The sequence below is a fragment of the Melopsittacus undulatus genome, chromosome 8, assembly GCF_012275295.1.
Source record: "Melopsittacus undulatus isolate bMelUnd1 chromosome 8, bMelUnd1.mat.Z, whole genome shotgun sequence".
NCBI lineage: Eukaryota > Metazoa > Chordata > Aves > Psittaciformes > Psittaculidae > Melopsittacus > Melopsittacus undulatus.
The window spans coordinates 21,374,635-21,395,437 of NC_047534.1; the positions used below are offsets into that span (position 1 = coordinate 21,374,635).

Genomic DNA, 20,803 nt, shown 5'->3' on the forward strand with positions numbered 1-20,803 from the left:
GTTCATCACAACTCAAAGAAAATTCACCTGAAGCTGCCAAGTTTTACTTGGAAACAGGTGATACTGTGATATTGCAAATTTCTCTTCAGAATTACTTGGTGGTCCACTTTCATTCAATGAAGCCATAATTCACACTGCATTGGGTCAAGATTCAGGCAATGAATTATAAACCTTACCATTTGAAGAAAGAAGCTGTATATATTGATGTACAAGAGAACTCTGATGGAGCTTTTTTACAATTCTGATTGTAATGACACAGACACTTTTACCAGGCTACAATTTAAAAATAAAAATCTTCTGGCAGTAACATAACTTTAAAAAAGTATTTGGAGGGGAAAAAAAAACAACAACAAAAAACCCCAAAACAAAAACAAAAAAAACAGAACTTAAACCTGCCAAAACACCCCCCCCCCCAAAAAAAAAACAAAACACAAACAAAAAACAAAACACAACAAAACAAAATGCTATTTACATTCTGAAAAAGTGGCGATTTCTATAGTTTGACCAGATCTGCTTTAGTGAGCAAGCAGCTAGTTTACCTCACCCAATGATACTTCCATTGTTCCCAAACATTTTTAGCTGAGCCCACAAACCTATCCATTTGTCCATGGCAGAATGAAGGGGCACTGCCCTAAAGGAATGCTGAAAAACTATTTAGCTGATCAATAGGGTAACGGTTAAAGGGGTGTGAATCTAAAGCCACTAATGTTGTTCAACTCTTTAAATGCTTCAGGGAATCTGAGTAACTAAATACAATGTGTACAGCTACATCTACTTTGCTATGTTTTAACTAACATTGAAACATGCCATCTACTGTAGGCTTAAAGTGACACTGCTCATTTTATACTTCCACTTGATACAATTTAATGAACTTGAGCATCAAGAAATCCCTACTCTACAGTTCTGTCTTGGCCATGAACTGTATTAATTTTGTCTGCCTTATTTATGTAACAACAAAATAAAGACCTAAAACTTTTCACTTATCCCTCAGAAAGGTTGTCTCAATTATTCATGACCATGTCAATTGACCTTTTATCCATATCTCACAGGAATTCATTCTCCATCAAAAGCCAGTTTTGGTAGAAGCTTTTAGTGAAGAATGTGTGATTTTTATATCATCTCATACAAAATAAAATTCTATTGTACGTTATAGAAAAGCAGGATAATTCCCATTGAAAGGGCTCTTAGGAGGTCATCTCAAAGTTCTTAAAAAAAGACAGCTGTTCTAGAAAAGCAGAAAATTTGCAAATCACTGTACAAGTTACACTAGCCCCATATTCTCTTGTCAGATGCAAACTGCTGCTGTAGCATCATAACTCACATTAGCTAAAAGATTTAAAAACATGTTCAATTCAGGTAAAGAAAATTGAGTAATTATAGGTAAGTGTAACTACTTTACAACTGACCAGTTAAAAGCTATTTAGCAAGGATCAATGAACCTTTCACATATGCTGACATTTGCAAATTTAGTTTAGCTCTTCTGTCACATACTTCATCCATGAGTGTTTCTTGAGAAGCCCAACTGAAATGAACCCATGTTTTCAAAGTATAGATTTCTATTTTCTGTCAACAAGAACTTGGCTGTTTTCATATCCCTAAATACCATTCATCCACCAGTCATCATTGTAGACCCATCTGTGATGTATTTGCATGTTAAGTCAATTTTTGTCTCATTCAAGGTGAATTGAATCCATTCTAGGTGAATGAGTCCTGCTTTTTCCCGCAGTAAATAAATACAATCACAAGGAACACCAAAATCAAATCCAATAGCTAATACTTGGAGTTGTCAGCAACTGTGAGTCATTACTATAAGACAAATTTCTGGCTACTGCAAAACCTGAACTTGAAGTATTTGTTTGAATTCTAGATAGTCATTGGGTGGGAGTACATCCATGCCCTTTTCCAGGAGCAACAAACACACAGAAATGTAAGCATATTTTGCACTTCTATAATCTACCCAATTCCTGCAACTGAGCTTGTTATGAATTTTCTCAAGTAATACAGATGCCTATGATGAAGTAATTTAAAAGTTCTGCCTGCATTTTAGAACACAATCCTAGAAGAACAGGAAGTGATTGAACGTCAGGGCTTCATTACAATTTCCTGAATCAGGAACAATCAGAGCAAGAAAACTTAGGCAATCAGTTTCTACTGGGAAAACCCGACCATAAAAGGACAAGATCCTCCAAAAGAAAGAGCTCTGGAGAAAAACTAGACAGAACACATTTTAATAAAGACTCCTACTGTTGACAGAATATAGTAAAGAACTCCTAAGTAGATGGAAAGGCTCAAATGCCAATTAACCTGAGAGGATTAAAGAAAAAAAAATGTTAAGAAATTTTACAAAAAAAACAGGAGACTGATGCAGATTCTAAGACTTCAGATAAATATAAACCAAGCTCAAAATACATTTTTCTTAAATTATGTTTTTTTTTCCATATCCATGCATATTTGATTCTTTATAAAAAGTTCTTAAGGGTGATACAGAAAGGGTTCACTACTTATACAAGAAGATTCCAAATAATACACTATTTTAGGATGCTAGATGATACTGCTTCACTCACACATAGCACAGGAGAAAGCTTTAGTATCCTGGCCAACTTGAGGTGGGGGGGAGAAGGATACATAATCTCTGAAAATAATACCATCCTGATTTTCCTTCTAGAACCAAGTCAGACCACATAAGCATGAAGGAAAGAATTGTCAGGAAAAAGGCATGCAGATTAAAATGTAGCATTTGCAAAATCACAGTTTCTAAAACCCCAGGTTATCTCTAATGGCAAGCCTCACATTTTCAGTAATGGGCCAGCAAATTAACTACATAAAGGACAAAATTCCTAAAAGCTAAAAGAAACCTTGGCCAAAGAATCTGAGGTCTCAGAGGGGTGGCCTCTCTACGTGATTAATTCCTTCAAATCCACAAATGCAATGACATTATCTTAACTTTCTATTTAGCTTTTAGTGTGCTGTGGTGTGGGTTTTTCCCATTATGAATGTAATATTATTAAACCAATTTATTCCCTTGGGGAAAGTAGTGTAAATTCCGAACAAAACGCTTAGAGTTAACCTTGATTTGAGCAAGTGTCATAGAATCTAGCTGAACTTGTGTAAATCTACAAGCATGTAAAGAAGGTTAGCAAAAGGGAGAATTTACCAGCTCCAGGCTCAGCTTTGCATTCCTTGCTTATTCCAAACACTGACGAGGTTGAGGACAAGTTTTGGGTGTTCCTGAAAAGCAGGACTGGAAAACTGCTTAGTAGTTAAACTGATGAATGAGTGGTTTTCTTTCCTCAGGATTGGAACATTCCATGCTGAGTGATAGAGCTTCCTATCTGTTTCTGATTTCTATAAAAGGGTAGTCAGATAAATGACACCAAGCAGGTGCCCTCTCTATTGTTACATTTCCATCAGTATTTTAAAAAGTCAGAATGCTATGCACCACAAAGAGAATTAATATAAAGTACAAAAGGAAATGAAGTTACATAAATCCTCTACTGGCTTGCGTCCACTTCCTCAGTTTAAACCACTGGCTGGGATGTACAGCACCATTTCTTGTTCTGTGGACACATCATCACTTTCCACCCACTGAAACAGCTGTGTTCTACTGGAACAACTGAGTTAAATACAAAACAAAACAAAACATTCAAAGTTCACCAGATAAGCATCTCTGTAGGCAGTGTTCTTCTTTGGAAGAGCTAATATGGAGCCTGACTTCCAGAATGTTGCAAAACTATCATCTCCTTGAAGAAACTTTTCTGTTATAAAAAGAACATTGGCTCTAACATAATGATATTTGGCCCATAGGGATTAATTTAGAACAGAGATCATTATATAGAATGGAAACCTCAAGATGGATAAAGTCAGTTTAAAAAAAACTGCCTCAAAGATAAGCTTCTTGTAACCAATTTCTTTGACTAAAGGACACAGTATTTTCTTCAGTCTGTGCTTAGAATCAGCAGAATCACAGAAGTGATAAAAATCATCTTCCAAGAATTAAAAGCAAACAAAAAAACAAAACCCAAATATTTGTCTGTGAGATGTTCTGAAGGGAAGTATTTGAATACTTCTGTCCAACTACCTTCTCTTCTTTAAAACAATCAATTTGAATAGTGTGTTCATTGAAAAGCAAACTGTGCTGGATGATCAAAAGGAAGAAATGCAAGAATCCTGTATGAGACTCTTACTCATTAACACATCCCAAAAATACTTGCTCTCAAGAATCTTGTAGTCATACTGTACTGTAGGTTGCTGTTCAGCCTAACAAACCTGAGTTACATTACACCTATTGTAGGGCAGGCAGGAGGGTCTATTCTGAGGTGAAATTCAAACAAACGGAGGAAGAAAGAAGTTCAACATGAGGGGAACTTGAAGTGCATTACAGAAGAAGCACCACACTGCCAGCTTTTACACTAAACAGCCTTTCCTGCCCAAGAGACTGTCTAGGGATGGCTTAAAGCACAGCAATTTCTTCTTAATTCAATACATATAAAAAGAGATGTATATTGATAAAGACAGATAGCAATAACTTGACAGCATTTAGTAAACCTAAGATATTATACTATATATTTTTTCTTGAGTTTGAAACATTCTTGGTTAACTTAATGTCGCAACATGTTGAATTATAAAGGCATATACTTGTAAATTGAAAATTATCAATCTAGTAAAAGCTGTCCCTGAAACTCAAGAGATTAATAAACACAGACCATTAAAGGTCACAACTTTAATTTTTGTTTCCTACAAATTTTTCTTCTAAGTGCAACATTAACATTGCTATGAAAACAGCTGGGCGAATTGATTCAAGATACTTCGGGTGACATTTGGTACAAAAGCAACGAGTCCCTCCATGCCTTGCATGACAAATGGCTTACCTTTATTCTTCATGTTTTCTGTTCAGTCTACACAGCCCCTTTTACAGCATTTGAAATGAGGTATGAGGATTCTGGGCAAGACTGAAAATTTTAGTTTCAAAGAACCAGAACTTCTGGCTTGATGTATAATTTAATCAAGTTACACTTAAATCTAGAGCAAACTTACTGAGGTCAGACTATGCTGAACTATTCAAACACATTAACTTGCAGGGGTTTTTTTCATTCCCTTCAGGCAGGAGCTAACAGACTCAACTTGCTTGTCAATGAAATGAGGATTCTTTTATGATCTAAATGCAGCTTACTTTTGGAAGCATGAAACAAGCAGGTGAAAAAAGGGCAAATTTTATGAACACTTAGTCAAATGAAAATGAGGATGTACTAGTTTCAAAACTCTGTTCCCAGCATTAGGAAGCAGAACTGCACTATTGCAGCTCTAAGACAGAAAAACAACCAGTGAGGATGATGTGGACACAGCACAAGGCTATGTTATGGTGATCCTTGGCTGGCCCCCTGGGAACAAAGTCAGCTTTAATCACAGCAGTGCTCTAGCTGCAGTTCCCTTCACCTGAGCCAAGGACAGCCCAAAGCAGCAGCTGCAGAAAATCAAATCCAATATAAAAAAAAAAAAAATTGAGAATTACCACTTTAGGTTTATCACTGGCTCACACAGGTTTCTTGTTTCTCTCCTCCTTGTATTTGGAAGATCAGAGTGTAAATGGTCCTTCCAAGATCACAGAACCAACACACTCGTTTCAAATACTACTATAACCACAATAAACTTCAACAAAGATAAACACAGGATTCTTTATGTAATACTTTTGCAGAGGGTTTATTTACACTCAGTGTTATGCTGTCAAACTACTTCAGTATTATTTATTTTGCAAAAAAAAGTAAGAAGTATTTTAGTCTGATAAGAAATTTTTACAAGGAAAAAAAATAACTTTTGATAGGTGGTACCTCAAGTGCTTTCAGCTCCAGAGAAACAGTGCTTGCTGAAGAGGGTGTTATACAGAAATCAACTTCACAATCAAGAATTTGCAGATAACAACCACTTGAAAGCAGTAAAAACTTCAGGATTTTTTATATATCTGGTGCAAGTTACTACAGTTAGGACCTTTCATATAAGCTTATAATACACATTTTTTTGGAAAGAGAAAAAAACTGTTGCCATCTCTCACAAATATATTTATGCAATTTATCTACCTCATATTTAAGAGCCTATTTTAATCTGATTTTCTAGATGGATAAAGGCATTGGAAGGTTATGTAAGGAAATAAGTCTTTTCACAGACTTATAAAAGGAAATTATATAATATAAAGCAATGTGGATACAACACTGGACTGAAAGTGAAATGTGATTTTTATTGCTAGGCAACCTTTCTCAAATCACTTTAGTGTTGTCTGTTCCTCAGTTGTGAAGTGGGAATATAGACAATTACCTCCTTTTTCAAAACAATGTATTAAATGCTCTATAAAAACTTATTTATTATTATCCTTAACAGCTCATTGTATTTCAGATTGGTCTCAGACATCATAAACAGGAGCTCTCTGGGAAAAGATTAAATATGAGAAGCCCAGATCATCAGCCTGCTTCCTGATTTCTATCTAATTTGAGTTACTGACAAAGTGGCTTATTGAATCAACTAGGAATTCAAGTCATGGAAACCCGTGGAAGCCAGAAAGTTAGGGTGCCGCCCTGTGTACCAATTCTTTGTCTCACTTTCGTAAAAAGAGTAGCCAAATTCTGTCAAAGGTTGCCCAGTTTGGTGCATTGAAGCTCACAGATCCCAGGAAGTAGAACAAAACAAAGTCTGGCAGAGCTCCAGTTTGCCAGTGGCATCTTTTACATGAGAGCACTTTTCAACATATCAAGGGATTGTAGCAAAATTAATCTAAAATGGAAATTTGAATATTGCTAAAAAATAAGAACCTTGCTTCGCACACACACACACAAAAGTTTATATTTTAATCTGGCTGCACACTGGGATTAGAAGACAAACCTTATTTACTTATTTGTCTTGTAAAAGCTGAAGGACATTCTAGTAGAACCTGCTCTGCGACCAACATTAAAGGCTTTGCTTCAGTTATGGAAGACTCAGATTCATCCATGCATCTGAATTGGGCACTTCACTGTCAGTGTGAGCTTCTACAGACTGAGTAACCTTCAGACAGTCTCTTTTCTGATCCATTCTACTTCACATGTATACTCACTGAACCAAGGGCAAAAACTGACTTGACAGTCAGGGAATGTGTCTTCAAATCTCTGCTCTGTTTATTTTGATGACTTCTTCCACAAACCTCTTCCCTGCTGACCCAGTGAACTATTTTACTGGTTTTATAATGCAGAGGGATTGAAAAGAAGAGACTGAGATAAATCTGTCTGGAAATTGACTGAAATTGCTGTGTGGAGGAGCACTCTTCAGGGCTGCAAAGCTCCTTGGTGTAATCCTTGTTCTAGCAACTCAAGACACTTGAACCTTCTCTCCATCCAGATTGACTGTCTTTTAGCACATGTGGGCCACGGCTTCTTCTAACTGAAAATTATGTCTGGAAGAAATTTTTAGCCAACAAAAACACAATTTGAAAATTTATGTATTTCATTAGAAGTGTTAATATACTGGTGTTTCCTTCTGAAGAGACAAGACACCAAAAAGTTTCCCCAAAATATGGATAATCTCTTCTAGCATTGCTCTCAGGGCTGAGATCACATCAGTTCTAAGAATGTTACCTTAGCACTTTTCAAAATGTTCAATTAAGAACAAACAACAAAGCTCTTTCTGCATTTATTTCTGGCCCTCACAAACAAATGCCCCTGTCTGAAAAGGGGCAGAACACATTTCCAAACTTCCTCCCCAGCCATGGCCTAATGTTTCATCTTTAATCAGGGCTCATCAATAGTCAAGTATAACACGTCTCTATCAAGAATTTATGTGTAAGTCAGCAAGAGCACTTTGGCCTTGTTACTGCAACTTTTTTATATATGTACATACATAAACACATGGTGCTGGTCTGGCAGCACCAAAAATTCAAAACAACTTTTGGGAATAAGATTACTGCCTGAGTGACACAGGAGGCCACTTATGCATGCATGTAAAGGAAGCTAACAATGCATTACAATATATTTTTTACCCCACATTTTCTAAATCCCTATGGTAAAGGATTCATTCAGATTCAGCACAAGACAAAGGCTTATAAATATGCACCTAAAACAACTTGCAGGCCTTAGGCTAAGCATGTAGTTTAAGGTCATTAGAAATCAGAGGAAAAATGCTTAGACCTTTGCAGGACTGAATCTAGGACAAATCTGAAATACGTTTATGGACATGCTTGAGGAAAGTCAAAGGAATATCTGATTGTTGTGAGCATATTTTTCACAGAAAATCAGCCTTTACAGTTTTGCTCTATGCAAAGGAAAAGCTTGTCAGCATATTCTTAATTTGTCAGAACTATATGAAACTTTTCATACTGGTGCTAGGGTTTTCCTAAATAACTGCAGGAACTGTCTTTACATGAGTAAGCCCATATGTCTTTGCTTCTGTCAATGCACACAGTTCTTTGTACAAAAAATACCATTTATAAATGCTTGACTGGATGTGCCTTCACTGCAACTAATAGATAACTTTATTAGTAAGGATGTCTAGCCACCATCCAAGTCCAGTCAAGGAAATACTTTAAATTCAGTGGTCTAGAACTTCTCTTCACCATAAACATAAGCTTTAAGCAGTCAAACAGTTGAGAAATGTAAATAACAAAAAACCCTCACATTCTGATGTTCATAACAAAACAATACCTGAGACAGAAAGCAGGATCTAGTCCTAAATCCACCATTCTTGCCATTGGTTCCAAAAAGATTATCTAAGCAATCAAAAATATCTGACTTTTACATCAGAACAAACTACATGGACTGGATGAGTGTCATTTACTAATCACTGCATGTCAGTTTACTAAAGTTGGTTTGAGGCTGCCGAGGTGTACCTCTTCCCTTTGAAATTAATGATGTGATTATCTTTTGATAAGTATATCATTCTTCATGTACTTTTGTCACAATTGTATATTGCTTTTATCTTCAGCATCGTAATGAGCAATACACAAGTAACATGAGTGCCAAAGAAATATTTGATGTGGACTCACACAGAAGACATGGACCTTATCTTCTGCTCACACACATGCTTCGATTTACATTTCTGTGGCAAGGAACTCTAGGTTTATTGTCAATTCCATTGTCAATTCCAATGTCAATTCAGGAACTGCCATTTTTATTTCAGGAACAACATCCCTGATAAGAACACAGTTGCAAGACCAGTCAATCAAAAGAAAAGCAATGTTAAATTTGAGGAGACACACAAAACATTGGATAAGGAAGAAATTTTATAGTGACTGCTCAAAAGACACACATAGCTTTTCTACTGAAGCCACCTTTCTATATCTCAGTTTCTTCCTGTGAAGTGATGATAACAGCCTGCCTTCCTCTTCAACCTTCCTCTCTTGCATTTGTCAGTGTTAATTGCCAGCCAAAGGAACCTTACTATCTATGACTCTGTAGAGTACAAAGTACATGAGCTTAAACCCAGAGGGAGCTTCCTTACTAATGTAATCAATCATAGTATTACTATAGAGGTGACACTTTTCTACAACATAACATTAGATAATAAACTACAAAGGAAATGCCTGTTCTGCTATTAGAATCAAAATTGATCGAAGTAATTAAATACATAGCAAAATGTGACTGCAAATTTTACTGGATCAGTATTTTTCAACTTGCTTAGTTTGTTCAGGCTTTTCATTTCTCCTTCATTTTAGGAAATATTACACTACACAGCATTATGAATATTCTGCCAAGAATAGCTACCTCACTTGGAGCTCTTCATTTAAGGTAAGAAGGGATTTAAGTATAGCAGAGAATACATATTTTTAATAGCATTATTATCCTGCTTGATGCTGGAGCTTTGACACATCAGCATCTCTGGCACTTGTGCTATTCATGCTTCTCATGAGCATCTCAATGCCAAAACACACATCCTAACCTAGTTCAGGCAGATTCCACACAAATTCCTATAGCTTTCAGATGACTACATACAGAACATAATCTATTTCAGAGATACTTAATCTACTGCTAAAACCACAGTTAGAGAAAAAGTACTGGTGAACCAGAACTACAGGCCTTACACCGATAAAGGCAGCATTTACCTCCCTAAAGGAGCATTCAAATCTTTTGCTTAACAATTTGCATCAGCTACTGAATGAGGAATACTGTTGGCACAGAAGAGCTACAGAAAGTCAGGAAGGGTTTGTGGCAGCACTGACATAGTTGTGAGCAAATATAAAGCCACCAAATTACACCAAATTTGTATGTATATGAGTGTGTGCCTGCATGTTAGCCAGAGACAAGAGATAATCCAGGTTATGGATTCTCTTACTTTTGATATGCTGATGAACTACCAATGCACAGATCCTCAGATTCTTTCCTTAGAGGACATCACAGACTTTATAGTCTATTCAGGAATAATTCCCCTGCCTGCCTCTGTGTCCAAGGTTTTCAATGAAACCTAATTTCACATTATCTGTAGTACCCTTCTGGTAAACTAAACCTGCTTACTGAGAGTTTCGAGGAAATCAACATGTTATGCATTTTTCCCATCCAGTATGAGAGGGGTCTGCTTCGAAAAGACACACTGTAGGCAGTCAAAAGTGAAGCCACAGTCTGGCAAAAAGGTGAGTCTTGTGGGCAGACTTCAGATTTCTTTTCAAGAGTGTGGTTCTTTTCAAGAGCTTTCCTCAAGTGCTGACTGATGGGGGTTAAGTGTTGTCACTAAAGGAAAATCTCTCACTGCCAAATATGAAAACTTCGTCATATTAAAGCCTGATTTGGACACTTCTGAATACTGTCTTGCACAAAGTGTTCATTAGGGGAACAAAACAATAGTACGTGTATCAGGAAAGAAGTCATTTAAAGCTTTACGGGTGTGTGTGTTTTAGTTGTTTTTTTTTCATTGTTTTTGGATTCGGTTGGGTTTGGGTTTTTTTTTGGTTGGTTGGAATATTCGATTTTGTTTTGTGGAGGTAGTTTTTGGTTTGTCTGTTTTTAAAAAAGGTCCTACATTCTCTTGGAATTGGGCTATTTCATGATACTTCTTCATGCTTTAAGATGTCTGCTAAAGAGTTGCACAATACTCTTAAAGGAAATAAAAATGCAGGAAGGGATTCTGAAAAAATAGGGTAACAATAAATTTTTTAAAACTCATCAGAAAATTTTTTAGAGCTCTGTAAATTCAAGTACTAAAAAAAATGAGCTGTAAACTCAAATGGAACTATATTAAATGGTATTTGTACATAGATTCAAGGATCACCTGCTACAGGCTCAGGAGTGTTGCATCCCGACCAGAAGGAAATGCAGCAGGAGGGCCAGGAGACCTCCTTGGGTGGAAAAGGAGCTGCTGAGAAAAATTCACAAGAAAAAAGAGGCTTATAAAAGGTAGAAACAAGGACAGGTGTCCTGGGATGAATACAGGGATGTTGTCCGGGAAGTTAGGGACCAAGTTAGGAAAGCTAAGGCCCAATTGGAGCTAAACTTGGCAAGGGATGTTAAAGATAATAGGAAGGGATTTTATAGGTATGTAGTGGCTAAAAAACAGACTAGGGACAATGTAGGCCCCCACTGGAAGCTTTCGGGAGAACTGGCTACACAGGACTTGGAGAAGGCTGAGGTTCTGAATGACTTCTTTGCCTTGGTCTTCACTGGCAAAGGCTCTGACCACAGCACCCGAGTCTTGGAAGGCGGACGCAGGGACTGTGAAAATCTAGACCTTGGGCCCACTGTACGAGAGGATCTGGTTTGAGAACATCTTAAGAACCTGAATGTACACAAGTCCATGGGACCTGATGAAATCCATCCACAGGTCCTGAAGGAGCTGGAGAATGAAGTTGCAAAGCCACTGGCCATCATATTTGAAAAATCATGGCAGTCAGGTGAAGTTCCTGATGACAGGAAAAAGGGAAATTTAACCCCCATTTTCAAGAAGGGGAAAATGGATGACCTGGGGAATTACAGACCAGTCAGTCTCACCTCTGTGCTGGCAAAATCTGGGAGCAGATTCTTTTGGAAGGCATGATAGGGCACATGAAAAACAACAAGGTGCTTGGTGACAGCCAGCATGGCTTTACTAGGGGAAAATCCTGCCTGACCTATTTGGTGGCCTTCTATGGTGGGGCTACAAAAGTGATGGACAGGGGTGGAGCAGTTGACGTCATCTACCTGGACTTGTGCAAAGTGTTCGACACTGTCCCACATGACGTCCTTGTCTCTAAATTGGAGCGTCATCGATTTGATAGGTGGACCACTCGGTGGATAAAGAACTGGCTGGATGGTCGCACTCAAAGAGTTGTGGTCAACGGTTCAATGTCCGGCTGGAGACCACAAACGAGTGGTGTCCCTCAGGGATCAGTGTTGGGACCAGTCTTGTTTAATATTTTTGTCGCTGACATGGACAATGGGACTGAGTGCGCCCTCAGCAAGTTTGCCGATGACACCAAGCTGTGTGGTTCGGTTGATACGCTGGAGGGAAGGAATGCCATTCAGAGGGACCTTGACACACTTTTGAGGTCAGCTGATGCCAATCTCATGAAGTTTAAGCATGCCAAATGCAACATCCTGCACCTGGGTCGGAGCAATCCCAGGCACAGCTACAGGTTGGGCAAAAAGGAAATTCATGGCAGTCCTGTGGAGAAGGACTTTGGGGCGTTAGTCAATGAGAAAATGAACATGAGCCAGCTTCAGTGTGCACTCACAGCTCAGAAAGCCAACTGTATTCTGGGCTGCATCAAAAGGAGCATGACCAGCAGGTCAAAGGAGGTGATCCTGCCCCTCTACTCTGCTCTCCTGAGACCTCACTTGGAGTATTGTGTGCAGTTCTGGTGTCCTCAACATAAAAAGGACATGGAACTGTTAGAACAAGTCCAGAGGAGGGCCACGAGGATGATCAGGGGACTGGAGCACCTCCCATATGAAGACAGGCTGAGAAAGTTGGAGCTGTTCAGCCTGGAGAAGAGAAGGCTGCGTGGAGACCTCATAGCAGCCTTCCAGCATCTGAAGGGGGCCTACAGGGATGCTGGGGAGGGACTATTCATTAGGAACTGTAGTGATAGGACAAGGGGTAATGGGTTGAAACTTAAACAGAAGAGGTTTAGACGGGATATAAGGAAGAAATTCTTTCCTGTGAGGGTGGTGAGGTACTGGAATGGGTTGCCCAGGGAGGTGGTGAATGCTCCATCCCTGGCAGTGTTCAAGACCAGGTTGGATGAAGCCTTGGGTGGCATGGTTTAGTGTGAGGTGTCCCTGCCTATGGCAGGGGGGTTGGAACTAGATGATCTTGAGGTCCTTTCCAATCCTAACTATTCTATGATTCTATGATTAACATTATAAAGACTAACAAACTTTGCCAGGCTAAATCCAATATATATAGTGGTGTCTTGCTTTCATATTAATTCCAAGCAGTATACAGTAGTAAGGATGAGGTTTGTCCAATGCAACTCTCACTCACTAAACCTGGCTTAGCAGGCAGAAGCATGCCTCCATGAAGAGGCATTTTCCTACACAGGAGTCTGAAGAAGTTTGACACTATTATGGTTAGAGAAGCAAAGCCACATTAAGTGGCGTCTTCTCATGCAGACATCGTTGCTTATTTAATTTTTAAAAGCTACAAAGCATTTACAAAGCATAGAAACCTCTAACTCTGTTGTTGCACAAGGGCCTAAAGTAGCATTCCTTCCCCCACATTTGTACAGTGGCTCTTCATAATCCTCAGTGGATACAAATGCTGCAAGTGATAGACTGACTAAAATGTTAATTTGATTGTACCTCTGTATTATGACATGGACTATCACTTTTGTCAAGTACTTGGCACACAACATTTTTTTTAATCCATTATTAAAGGCAGTGATTTTGATAAATCTGCTTCTGAAATTATTAGTACATTCCAAGTGCATTTCCAAGAAAAATTGCATAGGGGGTAATAAATTTCTGAAGGACAGAAACACAGTAAGACTAAGGCAAGGAAGGCATGTGTGGTGTGAAACCAGGTCCAGCCAAGAGGGTGCCGTGCAGGAAACCCGACACTTACATATGGTGCCACTGCTTAAGGCTGGCCGCTCTGGCCTCATTGGAGGAGGGAGTAGGAAGAGCAACGAGGAGTGTGAAGAAGAAAGTGGAATACAATCTTCCTACATCACTTGCCTTGACACCACCGAGCTGCAAGCAACATTATGATCTCAGGTTTGCTGCATAGAATAGCTAAAGCTGCAAGCACATTTCAGAGCAACCATATATATGTACATATGTATATATTCATTAGACCAAGTTCTCATCTCCTGATGGCTTAGCATATTTTGCTTTGAAATAGAAGCTTTATATGTGTCAACTTCATGGCTGTAAATAGGCTTTCCAATTAAAAATTTGTACTCCCATCTTGCCATACATGCAGATGACAACACAATACCTTTAGGGGAAAAAGAAAAAAAAGACTTAAATTTATCCCCATCCCAAAAGGATTTAATTCCAATGAATATGTATTTCAAGACTATAGAGCTGTTCCATTTGAAATTTCATTAGGACTAGTAGAAACTCAATATATGCAGGCACAGACCAAGAGGGATATTCATTAAGAAACTAGAAAATTCATTTCCAAACCAATTTGACACATAAACAAGAAAGTTTAAAATTGCAGTTCTCTAGCATCAACAATAGCAATACTCCATTGCTGCAAAGCAGGCAAATGTGTACGAATCAAGAATGTGAAGAATGGAATAAATTATGTGAATTAAAGGAGCAAAAACTGTATTCATGTTGGCTCCATTTCCAGCCCTCAACTTCGTGCTCTGAGAAAACCCACTTCAATACAAAACAAAGCCCCACACATTCCGTTATTGCATAGGTACATTTTAAACTAAGTTTCTTATTGACTTGGTAGTATTTTTTGCTACACTGAGATTTAGGCTTTAGAACTCCTACCATTGCTAACTACAAGTACTAGGAAAAACATTATTTTACAACATTTCCAGTTTCAACATGTAATTGTGTCAAAACAATTTTTACTTCTGGATATAGGCCATTTTATTGAAATATCCTCTTAAAGCATTTGGAAAAATTAACATATTCAAGACAATCCTTTCTGAAATGTTTTGATTTTTCATCATCTCAAGCATTGTTGAGTCAATATTTTGTTTAATACTTAGCTTTGTATATAATGCAGTAAAAAGAATGGTATGTTCCAGTTTTATTTGAATATAAAGCACTGATGACCGTTCTATTAGAAATTTCTAAGTGATTACATTGCTTAACTAGTTAGAACTGTAGCATGTTTTGACAGTGAAAATTTCTCATTTCAACCAGTTTCATCTCTTCCTCTTGTACAGCCCTACTGGCCCTAACTGGGGAAAATAAACAGCCCTTCTGCATTGTTTGGGTATGCCTTTCATTTATCAGCAACAAAAGGAAGCAGTAACATTAATTAGAAATCAGCCAAAATTGCCTATACTTTCTGCTCCTGATCAAAAATGTCTTCAATACACTCACAGTGCTGTTTATGTTCATGCATGGTTTCGTGTGAGGTATCCCTGCCCATGGCAAGGGGGCTGGAACTAGATGATCTTAAGGTCCTTTCCAACCCTAACTAATCTATGATTCTATGTGCTACTGACAGTCTGATAGTCACAAGATATATAGCTTCTATTCAGAGGGACCTTGACACGCTTGTGAGGTGGGCTGATGCCAACCACATGAAGTTTAACCATGACAAGTGCAACATCCTACACCTGGGTTGAAACAATCCCAGGCACAGCTACAGGTTGGGCAAAAAGGAAATTCATGGCAGTCTTGCACAGAAGGACTTTGGGGTGTTAGTCAATGAGAAAATGAACATGAGCCAGCTTCAGTGTGCACTTATAGCCCAGAAAGCCAACCATATCCTGGGCTGCATCAAAAGGAGCGTGACCAGCAGGTCAAAGGAGGTGATCCTGCCCCTCTACTCTGCTCTCGTGAGACCTCACTTGGAGTACTGTGTTCAGTTCTGGTGTCCTCAACATAAAAAGGACATGGAACTGTTAGAACAAGTCCAGAGGAGGGCCACAAGGATGATCAGGGGACTGGAGCACCTTCTGTATGAGGACAGGATGAGAAAGTTGGAGCTGTTCAGCTTGGAGAAGAGAAGGCTGTGTGGAGACCTCATAGCAGCCTTCCAGCATCTGAAGGGGGCCTACAGGGATGCTAGGGAGGGACTATTCATTAGGGACTGTAGTGATAGGACAAGGGGTAATGGATTGAAACTTAAACAGAAGAGGTTTAGACGGGATATAAGGAAGAAATTCTTTCCTGTGAGGGTGGTGAGGTACTGGAATGGCTTGCCCAGCGAGGTTGTGAATGCTCCATCCCTGGCAGTGTTCAAGACCAGGTTGGATGAAGCCTTGGGTGACATGGTTTAGTGTGAGGTGTCCCTGCCCATGGCAGGGGGGCTGGAACTAGATGATCTTGAGGTCCTTTCCAATCCTAACTATTCTATGATTCTATGATATTACACAGGAGTCTGAGAAATCATGAAACCTTATTCTTTGCATTCAGCTCCTACATTATCCTGGTCATTCAAATACAAATTAAAGCAACAGTTAAAAGGCAAAAGGCAGTAGCAAAGGTGTTATGCACAGACTTTCATTTTGGCAAATTATCAATTTTCCATGGAATAAATGAGGTACCACTCCCATATGGGTTTGGACCAGATGACCTTACAAGGTCCCTTCCAACCTGCATTGTTCTATGACTTTATGAAGTACGCAGTCAATTAATTTCTGTTTCTCACTTTTATATGTATTACAAACCTTTTCTTTGTATTTCCTCGTCTTTTACTAGCCTTAATCTGCTACAGGTAGTTTTTCCAACCTTGAACAAAGCTTTTTTCACTCACATGACTTGAGACATATTTGGGAGAGAGTGCCATAAGAAATAAAATCAAGTGCAGCACCAAATACGAGTCAAGACAATACCATGTTTTCAAACTGAATAAGTGTTGATATGTATTAATATAAACAGCTGTCCCTTTCTTCTAGATTTCCATGTGAGAATCTGAAGTATATAACTGTGAAAGTTTTTATCTGAGAACATAATGTATTCAAAATCATGTAATTTCAACATGAGTAACACAAATAGCCTAACTTGTCTATGGAAACATTTGCAGAACATGAGCATATAAGGCCTAGAAATAATGCAGGACTTTCACTGCAGAAACTAAATGCTTCCAGCAAAGGGTCTACTGAGAAGTTTCACACCTTTTTCACATCTAAAGCTAAATTTTGGCAATATGGGAAATCTGCCTCAGAGGTTATGAACACCCAATCACACCGGTGTCTATTCAGAGATTCACATTTGGTGGTTATTCTGAATTATTCTCAATACATTTCAATTAAAAGATATACAAAGCTCTAAGTCAGCACTCATTATTTTACTATTAGTTATTTTTCTGTGCTTTTACAACTTTTGCAGACTTTCTTATCATTTTTGCACAGGTACTTGAGAGACCAAACCTACAAGGTACGCATCCCTCAAACTTGAACAAAGCAGCATGGGAAAAAATGGCTCAAAAAGGGAAAAACAGCTTCTGATGTCAGAAATTCAACCACATATAAAGGAAAAATTAATTTTCTGGAGATGCCAACAGTTGATAAATGACAGCTTGTCTCCAGAATATGAACCATGTAATTAGAGAAATATTAAAATTAAAGGCTGGGAATAATATTTAATAGGTGAGACTCGCTACTTCTGGGATTATTTTAAATCTTTTTTTTTTAAAAACATGCTATTTCCATATTATACAGAGCTCAGTAGGCATTAACCCATTCTGTTTACTAATCTAAAATACATGGAAATGCTGCTGTTTCTGAATCTGTGCCAACAAGAATAAGAACTAAAATATATTACAGATACAAACCCAATTATTGGTTTAAGTAACTAAGCCATGAGCACTAAGAATATTTGGAGGGGTTTTGTCATGTTAATCCTGCAGTAGGAAGGACTTGCTTATCATTCCAATATATACCAGCACAACAGCTACTATACTGGAATTGTTTTTAGGGACTTCACTGTGTAGACACTTAGACTGTGCTCTTGTATGTTAAGAAACCCATCTTGTATTTCACACTCACAGTTGGAATGTTATACATTTTACAAACATTTGTGATTTTATGCATGGACAGGACTGAAATGCAAGAAGACAGATGACTATTTAAACATTCCTGACTTGGGAGGCAAACACTACAAGTGGAGAGCAGAACTGAAGTTTAATGGTAGCTCAAGTGTGTTATGTGACCTTGAGTAAGTTACTTCAACATTTACACTTCTGCAAAGTGGATATGATAAATCCCCTTCCTACAAAAATGTTTATGGAATTTAATTTATGCAAAAACTTCAAAAACTTCAGCAGAAAGGCAATATAAAGGCACATTTGAAAGCTGTATTATATCCATAAATGTAAACACAACTCTGGTAGCACTGACAGCAAAAAAACATTAGGGCAAGATTCAGCAAATTTAACTGGAAAAAAAAAAAAAGGAAAAGGAAAATTTAGTGATAATTTCTCTAAATTCATACAAGAGGTATGTATCAAGAGTCAAGTATCTTAAAACAGCAGGGAGTTTAGCATTTTATCCTGCCTTTATGGTTATCATATTTTTAATCTTGCAGTGTTCCTTCCCATATTTACGCAATTCTGGCTTATTTGGCTCAGGCATAAACTAACTTCTAATTGGACATGATGTGTATTGATGTGAAAATACGAACAGCAATGGTTATATTCCAAGATAAGCTTTCACATAGATTGCATCAGGTTTGTTATTCCCAAAAAGAAATTCCAAGCCTCTTTCATAGTCAGCAGCAAGAGGTAAATGTGTTTAGAAACCTCAGAATACTGTGATGTTCACTGTGTCCCTTCCTGTGAAGCTCGCAGTTGCATAACATCCGCACCACATACAAAGCTGGTTGTTTATTATTACGTGGGTTTAATACATTTTGCAGCTAATGCAATCAGATGAGCTGATGATCATCAGCTGAACAAAGAGGAAAAAACAGGTCAATATACAGACAGCTCTGAGTCGGTAGCTGACAGCTCTTTTTCATCCTTTACAGAAATCTCACGCGAGCTCCAAGAAAAAAAATCCAAAATATTGTTTGGAACACAGTGTATTTGAAGCTAAGGCTATTATATAATCCCAGTGTCTAAATATATCATAACCCAACTCTAATTCATATCAAGTACTTTGCATAACCTTTAAAACTAGGTTATTGAAACAATCTCAAAGGAAACCAAGAAACTTCACATAGCCAAAAGCCATACTGGCCCTATGCACACAGCACAGACAGAAAACATCTACGATTATCTTAATAATACTGGGATTTATCACAACATGTGAGCAGATTTTGTTAACAGGTAGGATTAGCTTGGGGGGTAATTTACTAACTGCAGGTTCTTGCTTTATTCCTACATCTGTGATTCCCACATGATCACATACAGGGAGGCCAGAGCAAAAGGACCACCAATAAGAGACAAACTGCTGCCTTGGCAACCATTTCAAATACCTCCCTGAAGCTCCCACAAAATATTTTTTTGTTAACAGTCTCGAATAGGTAGCTGATTTTCCTATGGAACTGACCTGTTGCTCAAGAGAGGTTGCAGGAGAAAACATTTCTTCATTTTAAAGATTGATTTGGTACATTATGTCCCCTCTCCCCTTTTCTCTGTTTTCCTCCTCTTTAAAAAGCAGTAGGTTAGCAAAAATCAGTTTGTGACAAACAGGCTAAACTGAGCAACATCAGGTACAATTAAGCCTCCCATGCAAGCAGAGTCAGCTTTAAAATCAGAATTAAGGGGGGGGAGGGGGGAGGGAAGTGAAATGTGTTCCAGGAGAACAACCCTTATGTACACCTGACAAATCAGGAATAAACCTGGTAATGCCCTAAGGAAACTCTGCTACACTACTGACTGTATCAAGTTATATAATCATTAAAGTTATAAAACAGCAAGTAATAAAACTATTTCTTCCATACTTGTTCTTTTACATGCTTCTTTTGAAAAGAAAGGCAGGTCCAAATGAGCTATGCCCACCCACAAGGAAAAAAGAAAAAAAAGAGGCAAGAGCAACAACAGTGCCTCAATTCACATAGATGAGAATAATTGGAGCCCAGTTCAATACATGAAGTAAACAGAAGCAGGATGAAGGCTTTTCAATTTACACCTCCAGCCTACAAATTAGTAAGCAGTCTGGTAGGTTGAGCTTGCCAGAGATTGCATAATAACCCTACCCACAGTGACAATGCAGGGAATGGGGTACAAAATGGCAGCTCTATACCAGCAGGGAATTTCCCTTTCTAATTACTGAGTGCTCTGAAAAGCACTTTCAAGAGCCAAACATTAGCTTTTGTGTAGCTGGGTCAGGAATTTCTTTACTGTTCTGGGTTTACTTTCATATGAAAATTAATTTTAATATGCTCTTTTAATAAGCAAACATAACTGCATAACAAATAAAATATTTTCCAGAAAATATTGCTTGGGAATATATCTGACTATTTTTTTATAGAAAGCTCAACAGGTTGCCAGTAATAATGACTTCTTGAGATGTCTTGCCTATATAGGTATTCATTATATTGTCACTTACATATATCAACTGAAATCAAGAGCATACAAGCCATAAAATTCTGCTTCTGCTGTACGGGCAGGGTGCATCCATATCCTACCCCTTATAAAGCCATGAAAAAAGTCAAGTGGAACACATGATTTTCAGTTTTTTCTCACAGCAACTTAAAAGGGAGGCAAAACAGAGCAGAAGGAGAGATGGATGGAGCTAAATTGTTGTTTGTTGGGTTTTTTTTGGTTCGGGCAGGTTTTTATTTTTTTAAAGAAAAAG

General features: G+C 38.1%; 1 protein-coding gene across 2 annotated transcripts in view; it reads right to left on the minus strand.

Moving 5' to 3' along the window:
* Window positions 1–20,803, minus strand: part of SPON1 (spondin 1) — a 198,945-nt gene that overhangs the window by 158,291 nt on the left and 19,851 nt on the right. The gene's annotated exons all lie outside the window — the stretch shown is intronic.